Source organism: Salvelinus alpinus, chromosome 26 (assembly GCF_045679555.1).
Source record: "Salvelinus alpinus chromosome 26, SLU_Salpinus.1, whole genome shotgun sequence".
Lineage (NCBI taxonomy): Eukaryota > Metazoa > Chordata > Actinopteri > Salmoniformes > Salmonidae > Salvelinus > Salvelinus alpinus.
This window is the reverse complement of record NC_092111.1, coordinates 9,565,754-9,577,296: the sequence shown is the minus strand read 5'-3', so window position 1 is coordinate 9,577,296 and position 11,543 is coordinate 9,565,754.

The window sequence follows — 11,543 nt, the reverse complement described above, 5'->3', positions numbered from 1 at the left end:
TCTGGTGTCGTTGCATATGTCCGTGCCTGTGTGTGCATGAACATAAACGTGATTTAATATCTATAAGTTGCAATTTCCTGCTGTATCTAGTTGTGTCATTGGTGGTCTGTCACACAAGATGTTGTACACTGCCCTGGCTGGTCTATACAAGTCATGAGAGCCCTCAACAATACATTATGTCTCAGTAGAAGTTGCTACAGTGCAGTAGGGTACAGTGCAGTACAGTACAGAACAGAGTCATTCAGTTGGTAAAAGCGACAAGTAGCATGCATTTTTCTCTGTCACTAGAAGGGTTTCAGACGTCCTGGATGGATTAGCTTATTTTGAGGTCACTTATGACTTTTCATGTCAGCTGTTGGTAAGATTACTGAATACATTATGACTGTTGCATTAAGTAGGGGAGCTAAGAAAACAAAGTTTCTTGATGTATTTGGTGGATTGTATCTATCGTGCCACTGCAGATAGTTTAGGCCTATATCCATGCCATCCACACTTGTAAAACTAATCTCTCTCAGCATACTGCAATGGAGAGGGCATACTGCCAGCTGGCCCTTTGTTTGTGTTACTGGGAAAGAACAACATGTTTAATACCACCCTCAACCCCTCAGATGTGGTCAACGTTATCACTGTAGCATGGAATTTCAATGGTGACAGTGGACTTGTACCTGTTGTCACTTCTGTGCCCAGAGGACAGACAGTTGAGGCTACGCAGGAAGAGTGTCATTGAATTCATCTGCCTGCGTCCCAACTTTGACCTTTGATGACGAAAGATAGCTGTAACGTTCGTCGTCGGAATGAGACCAACGCGCAGCGTGGAAAGTGTTCATGATTTAATGTTCACGAAAACACTCAAACAAAATGACAAAAGGAGAAAACGAAAGCACACAGTTCTGTCAGGGAAACAACCTAAACAGAAAACAACACCCCACAAAACCCAAACGGAAAATGACAACTTATATATGATCCCCAATCAGAGATAACGATAGACAGCTGCCTCTGATTGGGAACCACACTCGGCAAAACAACAAAGAAATAGAAAACATAGATTTCCCCACCCGAGTCACACCCTGACCTAACCAAACATAGAGAATAAATAAGGATCTGCCAGCAGCATACCACCCTGCATACCACTGCTGGCTTGCTTCTGAAGCTAAGCAGGGTTGGTCCTGGTCAGTCCCTGGATGGGAGACCAGGTGCTGCTGGAAGTGGTGTTGGAGGGCCAGTAGGAGGCACTCTTTCCTCTGGTCTAAACAAAGATCCCAATGCCCCAGGGCAGTGATTGGGGACACTGCTCTGTGTAGGGTGCTGTCTTTCGGATGGGACGTTAAACGGGTGTCCTGACTCTCTGAGGTCATTAAAGATCCCATGGCACTTATCGTAAGAGTAGGGGTGTTAACCCCGGTGTCCTGGCTAAATTCCCAATCTGGCCCTCAACCATCACGGTCACCTAATAATCCCCAGTTTACAATTGGCTCATTCATCCCCCTCCTCTCCCCTGTAACTATTCCCCAGGTCGTTGCTGCAAATGAGAATGTGTTCTCAGTCAACTTACCTGGTAAAATAACGGTAAAATAAAATAAATAAAAGGATCTCTAAGGTCAGGGCGTGACAATAGCAGGATTATTCCCTACCTTCAGGCTTGTTTGTATATATATATATTTTTTTTACGATTACAAACTGCTATATCTGGTATTTTTGCATATGTCTGTGTTTTTGTGCGGCAAACATATTTTAATTTAGCATTGAGAGATTTTATAGATTTTCACAATACAACATCCCCTGGCCATCACAAGTCTAACACTGGATCAGTAGCTAACAGTGTAGTATAGCCACTCCACAGTGCTACTCTGTGGGTGTCAGTAGGCCTATAGTCAAGGCATTGAGGCAAACAGGTAAATACATTTCATGTAAAGGAGTTCTTAATTCACCTTAAGTCACAGGTTATGAGATACAGTTGAAGTCGGAAGTTTACATACAGTTAGGTTGGAGTTATTAAAACTCGTTTTTTCAACCACTCCACAAATTTCTTGTTAACAAACTATAGTTTTGGCAAGTCGATTAGGACATCTACTTTGTGCATGACACAAGTAATTTGCTTGACATCATGGAAAAATCAAAAGAAATAAACCAAGACCTCAGAAAAAGGACCTCCACAAGTCTGGTTCATCCTTGGGAGCAATTTCCAAACTCCTGAAGGTACCACAAACAATAGTACACAAGTACAAACACCATGGAACCACACAGCCATCATACCGCTCAGAAAGGAGACGTGTTCTGTCTCCTAGAGATGAACGTACTTTGGTGCGAAAAGTGCAAATCAATCCCAGAACAACAGCAAAGGACTTTGTGAAGATGTTGGAGGAAACAGGTACAAAAGTATCTTATATCCACAGTAAAACGAGTCCTATATTGACATAACCTGAAAGGCCGCTCAGCAAGGAAGAAGCCACTGCTCCAAAACCGCCCAAAAAAAGCCTGACTACGGTTTGCAACTGCACATGGAGACAAAGATCGTACTTTTTGGAGAAATGTCCTCTGGTCTGATGAAACAAAAATAGAACTGTTTTGCCATAATGACCATCATTATGTTTGGAGGAAAAAGGGGGAGGCTTGCAAGCCGAAGAACACCATCCCAACCGTGAAGCGCGGGGGTGGCAGCATCATGTTGTGGGTGTGCATTGCTGCTAGAGGGACTGATGCACTTCACAAAATAGATCTCAAGACATCAGTCAGGAAGTTAAAGCTTGGTAGCAAATGGGTCTTCCAAATGGACAATGACCCCTAGCATACTTCCAAAGTTGTGGCAAAATGGCTTAAGGACAACAAAGTCAAGGTTCTGGAGTGGCCATCACAAACCCTGACCTCAATCCTATAGAACATTTGTGGGCAGAACTGAAAAAGCGTGTGCGAGCAAGGAGGCCTACAAACCTGACTCAGTTACACCATCTCTGTCAGGAGGAATGGGCTAACATTCACCCAACTTATTGTGGGAAGCTTTTGGAAGGCTACCCGAAACGTTTGACCCAAGTTAAACAATTTAAAGGCAATGCTACCAAATACTAATTGACTGTATGTAAACTTCTGACCCACTGGGAATGTGATGAAATAAATAAAAGCTGAAATAAATAATTCTCTCTACTATTATTCTGACATTTCACATTCTTAAAAGAAAGTGGTGATCCTAACTGACCTAAGAAAGGGAATTTTCACTAGGATTAAATGTCAGGAATTGTGAATGTATTTGGCTAAGGTGTATGTAAACTTCCGACTTCAACTGTATTTCCCCATTTGTGGGGTACATTTTTTTGTAACGCAGCTAGTGTCAACATAAAAGTGACTTCAAATGTACAGTACCAGTCAAAAGTTTGGACAGAGAGAGGGTTTCAACATGGCTACGTAAAGACATGTCCCGAGGCCTCTCCACTAAGGGTTGATGCTTTTATGTTCTCATCTTTTATCTATCAATATTAGAACACACTTTGCACACCTACTGACATATATTTGATAGGTCTGGAACTGGGAAAACGAGATGGTAAACAAGAAGATGCAACGAAGACCAGTAACAAGATGTCGGATGCTAACGTTATGGGTATGCTAGTCACCATCCGCGCAGAAATGGCTACACTACGCTCTGATTTCATGACCGAACTTCGCTCCGAACTTTGTCAAGTCTAGGAGATGAAATTATGACAGAAGTCCAGTCAACTATGGCGGCACAAACCCAAAAAATAAAGGATATGGAAACGTTGTTGACCGACATAGATAAGCGGCTTACCGAATTGGAGACCAAAAACAATGAGCTTACCTCAGAGAACTTTAAACTAAAGGTTAGTCTAGATGAACAGGAAAACTGTTCCCGGAGACAGAACATACGTGTGGTCGGGAACCGCAGAAGGGACGGAAGGGCGCAATGCTACCGAGTTCATGGCCTCTTTTCTGCAAGACGTCTTCGGGGGAGAGACGTTTGACAGGCACCCAGTCATCGACAGGGTGCATCGCACTCTAGCGGCAAAACCACAGCCCGGTCGCCCAGAGCAATGCTGATCAGCCTACATTACTTCCAGACCAAAGAGAAAATTATTCGGACCTCCCGCAAAAGAGAACAACTGAACTACAATGGCAAGCGGATCGATATCTTCCCAGATTAGTCGGCAGACCTGGCAAGACTCACGAGTTGAATACAAAGATGTGAAAGCCCGCCTTCACAAGTCAGATTTGGCCTGATACACCAGGCTAAAATGAGGATTACTTTCCAGGGGGCTAGCCACACATGGCGACCCCCAGTCTGCGCTCACCTTCTACCGGGACAATATCCACTCTACAGCGGCACAGAACCCAAATCCGTGAAGGTTGCTAGTTATGTTATTAGGGGGCACACATGGTCAGTGTATGGACATGAACGTGAGTAACTTTTATTTACGCTAGCTGGGCAGTCAATGCACCGCATACAGATGGCTGACTAACATTACCTCGCGACGGAACCGTCTACCATGCCATGGTATTCAAAGTAATCATTAATAAGCGTTATAATGTAATGTAACTTAGCTTTTCATGTATAGAACTGAGGTTATTTTTCTTTTTTTTTTTAAATGAATGGATGAATAATCCAAAACCCAATGACGTTCCTGTTAATTTGCTCATTTAGTTGGGCCTCAAGGTATGCGAAGGGGCGTTATTACTAGGCTATATTCATTTACCTTAGGCCCGCGATTTGCATTTTTAAAAATGTATTATATAGGCTAGGCTACATGTGACTGCATGGTGTGTCTGTTCGGGCACGTGCATATGAGTGCTATAGCGATAATGCTTAGGACAATTTGAAAAATGTGCTTATTCATTTTTCATTCACATGTTCATAGATTTATGTTAATTCCCCTTTATTCAACACAGGACATAGTGAAACTTTTTAAAATCTTTTTTCTTAAAAACCCTTAGTGGGCTTCCTGTTAGTAAAGTGACAGAAAGCAGGGTAGGTAGTGTGTTTGATATCTGTCGTTTAATTTGGGGACTCGGCAGTGGGGTTCTTCTAAACTTGATTTGTATGTTTTTTTTAGTTTAGGGTTACACAAACATCTTAGTAATTGTTTTCGTTTTTGTGATGCGTGTTAAGTTATTCTTTACTACTGCTGTAACATAAACAGTTCATTTAAAGCAGTCTCCTGGAATGTTTTGGGCATTGGGCATGTGGTCAAGAGGATGAAAATTCTAACATTCTTAAAAAAGGAAAGGGTTTCAATAGCCATTTATCTTCAACAGAGCATGCTAAACTGAAGAGGGATTTGGGTGTGGCAGGTGCACTTTTCTTCTTTTAGTTCAAACAAAAGAGCCACTGCCTTCCTCTAAATAAACATGTATATTTGAGCACCAAGATACAGACCCAGAAGGAGGATTTATTTTGGTTACAGGTAATACACTCTTTTTTTTTTATACTATATTTTACTATACTAAATGTACATAGCCCAAACACAGACTCCCCAAAATGTATGTCTGACATTATTTCATTATTTAATCAACACTTGCAAGGTACTTGGGTTTATTTCAGGAGATTTTAATTGTACTTTGGGTAAATTGGATAAATCATCAACTGATCCAGTCTGGAATCATAGAGCCTCAAATGCTCTCAGAAGAGATTGTGATTCATCTGGTTTAGTAGACGTATGGAGAGAGTTACATCCTAATGTCAGGTATGTATGTATGTATGTATGTATGTATGTATGTATGTATGTAGTGTAGCAGGTTCAAGGGTGTGGGGTTTCCACATCACCTAGTTCAATAACCAAACACGCACAAGGAGCACAACTAGAATGCAAATGGAGAGTTTATTAGGGAGTTTTGCACACTGGGGAAAAGGAGGGAATTCACCAACCATTTCACAGTCCACAATCCATTCCCGTTGTCCGTTCCGTTCTCCAGGGGTAATCCTAAAACTCGGGTCTTCAGCCAATCCGGTTCGGTACACAGTGGGGGTAGTCAGACAGTCCAGGTCACAACGAGTAATCACACAGTTATTTCTCTTACTTCCCTCTCCGTTCTCTGCCCCGTTGTGCAGGCTGCTTTCTCTTTTATCCCCCAGTGCTCCCTGGCTTAATGATCCACAGGCTCGCCTGGGGCAGGAAGTCCATAAAATAGTAAAATAATATACATACATATATACATACATACATACACACTGCATATATATATTGTGGCAGACGGCAGGGAGAGGTGAGGGGGTGGAGCCAGCGGGCTGCAAGATATCTCCCTTCAATAACCACTCCCCTCACCTCTCCCTGCCATCTGCCGCAGTAGGTATGTGTATATATGGCAGTGTGTATGTATGTGTATATGAATGTATATTATTTTACTGCTTTAGGGATGTAATTATTGTTTGGATGACCTTACTTACTATTATGTATTTTTTCACTCTTTATGTGATGCGTAATGCAGAGAACGCCGGAAGAAGAATGATCATTTAATTACCACAGTGAATTAATGTAATGTTTGTTTATGTGTCAATTAATCCCATAAGGGATGCATTGCCTATTGGCGATTTGACACGAAAATAAAATTTCATTCATTCAGTCAGAGACTATACTTTCTACTCTAGACCCCATATTCTAGATTGGACAACTTTTTTATGCCCTCTATTTGCATGCATGTTGTCCAGTCATGTGCTATTGGTTCTATAGTAATTTCCGACCATGCCCCAGTGTATATAGATATTGAAATCGGCAAAACAATTCCCAAAACGAGATATTGGAGACTTAATACGTTTCTGCTTAACAATGAAGGATTCTGCTCTGTGATAAACATAAATGATCACATTACTGGCTCGACAATCAACTCTCCTGTTTCAGCTGCAACTGTCTGGGATGCTGCTAAAGCAACCATAAGGGGTCATATCATTTCCCAAGCCTCTCTGATCAAGAAGCTTAGAATAGATGAAGCATTTAGTAAAGCATTTAGAACTTTTTCATAAACAACCACCAACCCCGGAGAACTGGAATTCACTAGGTTGTGCTGAGGCCAAACTCAATTTAGAGCATACAAAGCATGCAAAAAAACGGTTGTTTTTTACCAAGCAAAAATATGATGAGTTTGGTAACCGTCCGAGCCGTCTACTTGCACACCAACTTAAAAAAGAACAAAATGAAAGATTGATTAAGTCTATAAGAATGACAGATGGCTCCACTTCTTATGATCAATTGCCTATCAATGATTTTTTTTGCAACTTTTATACGTCTCTATATACTTCACAATGTACAAGATCGAACAACGAAATTGCAAAATATCTGAATAAGATTATCTTGCCCATTATATCCGATGAGCATAGAAATAGACGAAATGCTTCCTTTACTCCTGAAGAGGTTTGGGAAACTATTAAGGCAATGCCTTCTGGCAAGGCAACCGGCCTAGACGGCTTCTCGGCAGAGTTCTACAAGAAGTTCTGGCCTGGGATATGCCCTATCTTCATGCCTGCTCTGAATAATATGTTCGAAAGAGACATCACCTGTCAGGGTACAAAATTAACATGGATAAATCCATGGCTTTACCTTTGAATATCCCTTCTACAATCAACTTAGAAACGATATCTCCTTTCCAATTGACTGAAACAGGCTTAAAATACTTGGGCATATATGTTACTCTAAATCTTAAAGACCTGTTCACTTCAAATTATATGCCTTTGCTTACAAAGATTAAACAGGATCTGAGTAACTGGTCTACCCTACCAAACTCTCTTTTTGGCAGAATTAATGTCGTCAGGATGAATATCCTTACTAAATGACCGATTCCAAAATATTCCCTGCCATCTATCTCAGTCCTTTTTTCAGAAAGTGAATGCCAATATATCTAATTTTTTTTTATCTGGAACAAAAATAAACCTACAATCAAATTTACCAAGCTAATTAAGCCTAAGGATTTAGGAGCGGTTTCTTTGACAAATCTGCAGCTATATTACTGGTCTGCACAGATCAAGCACATGATTAGTTGGTGCCTAGATAGATACCACTCACTTTAGGTTGGAATGGAATCAATAGCATGTCATCCAAGAGCATTAGCTTCCTTACCATTTATTAATAGCTTTGAAAGGATCCAGGCCTTATCTGACAATTGTACAGTACATAATACACTCTTAGCTTGGAAAGATGCAAGGAGGTACTTGCAGATTCCAGACCATATATTAGTCTGGTCACCGATTGCCCTTAATCCAGATTTTCCCCCCCAAATAAGAAGTATTAGATTTCTGGACTGGAAGATGAAGGGTATTGCTGACCTTATGCCTTTATTTACTCAGGACATTCTTAAATCATTCCAACAGATAAAAACTGAGTTTGACTTACCCAACAAAGATTTTTTTTAAGTACCTACAACTTAGACATTTCATAGAGGGTCAGAAGAAAGCCGACAAACTACGTTTTCAAATTACTGAAGTTGAAGAACTATTTACGAAATCTACTGTTCGGAGAGGTTTAATCTCTGACATATATTCTATTTGATTGAACAAAAGTGCCTCATCCTATGATGCGTTGAGACATGTTTGGGAGAGAGACATCGGACATGCATTCGGTGAAGAAGAATGGGCTTCTATCTGCAAAAGGGTCTACCCCAAATGCACCTCCATAAGCATACAAGAACTACATTTCAAAATGATTCATAGAACCTACTTTAAACCTGTCAGCCTTCACAGAATGTTTTCCAATGCATCACATTTATGTTTTAAATGTAAACAGGATACTGGCACCCTTCATGCATGTTTTTTGGTACTGTAGCAGAATCCAGTCTTATTGGAATGATATTCATTTACACATCCAACAGATCTTGGGTAGACAATTAGCTTTTTCACAGAATGTATATTTTCTCTACTTTGATTGTAAGGTTGTGTTTGATCCTGACTCTAAACATCTGTTCAATACCCTTGTTTACGTAGCCAAAAAATACATATTGTTATTATGGTCCACACCTGAAGTACCATCTGCGATAATGCTATCCTACCTCTAGAGAAACTTACCTTTGATTTACACCAGGTCTGATACATTTAGGAACATCTGGTCTCCATTGGGGTCCTACGTAGAAAACCTCCCATAAATGACCTATGTTACAATTGTGATGTTTTGTATATTTTTTTATGACTGCCTTTTTGTATAATGTTTTGCTCTATCCTTATTCATTTTATTGTACGTGGTCTGTGTGGTGCAGTTTGTTTGGTTGTCTGTGTAACCCCTGTTAAAAGAAAATAACATTCAAATAAAAAGATAATTACAAATAATTGGACACATCTACTCATTCAAGGGTTTTTCTTTATTTCTACTATTTTCCACATTGTTGAATAATAGTGAAGACATCAAAACTATAAAATAACACATATGGAATCATGTAGTAACCAAACAAGTATAAAACAAATCAAAATAGATTTTGTATTTGAGATTCTTCAAAGTAGCCATCCTTTGCCTTGATGACAGCTTTGCACACTCTTGGCATTCTCTCAACTAGCTTCATAAGGAAGTCACCTGGAATGCATTTCAATGAACAGGTGTGCCTTGTTAAAAGTTAATTTATGGAATTTCTTTCCTTAATGCGTTTGAGCTTTAAGTTGAGCTTTCTGTTGTGTTGTGAAAAGGTACGGGTGGTATTTAGAAGATAGCACTATTTGGTAAAATACCAAGTCCAAGCGTGGCAGGTAGCCTAGTGGTTAGAGCGTTGGGCCAGTAACCGAAAGGTTGCTGGATCAAATCCCTGAGCTGACAAGGTAAAAGCTATTGTTCTGCCCCTGAACAAGGCAGTTAACCCACTGTTCCCTGGTAGGCTGTCATTGTATATAAGAATTTGTTCTTAACTGACTTGCCTAGTTAAATAAATAAAAAATATTAAGGCAAGAACAGCTCAAATAAGTAAAGAGAAACTACTGTTCATCATTACTTTAAGACATGAAGTTTAATCAATGCTGAAAACGTTTTTTCAAGCGCAGTCGCAAAAACCATCAAGCTCAATGATGAAACTGGCTCTCATGAGGACCGCCACTGGAAAGGAAGACCCAGAGTTACCTCTGCTGCAGAGCATAAGTTCATTAGAGTTACCAGCCTCAGAAATTGCAACCAAAATAAATGCTTCACAGAGTTCAAGTAACAGACACATCTCAACATCAACTGTTCAGGGGAGACTGTGTGAATCAGGCCTTCATGGTCGAATTGCTGCAAAGAAACCACTACTAAAGGACACCAATAATAAGAGACTTGCTTGAGCCAAGAAACACGAGCAATGGACATTAGACCGGTGGAAATCTGTCTTTTGGTCTGATGAGTCCACATTTTTGATCTCTGCATGTGTGGTTCCCACCGTGAAGCACGGAGGAGGAGGTGTGATGGGTTAGGGGTGCTTTGGTGGTGACACTGTCATTGATTTATTTAGAATTCAAGGCACACTTAACCAGCATGGATACCACAGCATTCTGCAGCGATACGCCATCCCATCTGGTTTGCGCTTAGTGGGACTATCATTTGTTTTTCTACAGGACAATGACCCAACACAACTCCAGGCTGTGTAAGGGCTATTTTACCAAGAAGGAGAGTGATGGAGTGCTGCATCAGATGACCTGGCCTCCACAATCACCCGACCTCACCCCAATTGAGATGGTTTGGGATGAGTTGGACCGCAGAGTGAAGGAAAAGCAGCCAACAAGTGCTCAGCATATGTTAGATCTCCTTCAAGTCTGTTGGAAAAGCATTCCAGGTGAAGCTGGTTGAGAGAATGCCAAGAGTGTGCAAAGCTGTTATCAAGGCAAAGGGTGGCTACTTTGAAGAATCTAAAATATATTTTGATTTTAACACTTTTTTGCTTACTGCATGATTCCATATGTGTTATTTCATAGTTTTGATGTACAGTATTCACTATTATTGTACAATGTAGAAAATAGTAGAAATAAAGAAAAACCCTTGAATGAGTAGGTGTGTCCAAACTTTTGACTAGTACTGTACATTGAATATTCCAGTTCCCACTGTCTCTACCTGTGGTGTTGGTGGTCACACAGGATGCCGTGCACTGTATTGGCACATCTATACAGGTCATGAGATATCTCAACGATTTACCATGTCTCAAAGATCTACGGTGGAATAGAATAGATGCTATATTGTCCAGACTTTATTTTTCTTTACTTCTGTCTGATATTCTGCCTCCAAGACCTGGTCTCATAAATTCCAGACCTAGAAACATGGTTCATGTGGGAGGCAAACCGTCTGCCTAAGGAAGACACAAACATTGTGCCCACATTACAAATGAACTGTCAAGATGAAACCTTGTCTAGCTTATTCCACTGGGTGTCAGCACTGTCAAGGCAGATGGCAAAAATCAAACGTTTACCTTAAACAATTACATTAGACCACCCTCCAATGTTTTTTAGGGTTTGGGTTGAATATCTTTTGAAAAAAGAAATTGATTTTTTTTCTTTGAAATTGTTTCCCATGGTGGAAAAGTAAAGTAATTCCTACTTCTCAAGCAGTAAATTGTATTTAGTTTTTCTTAAATGGTTGAATTGCTAAATTCACAGTAATAGTAGCCGTACCATTCTA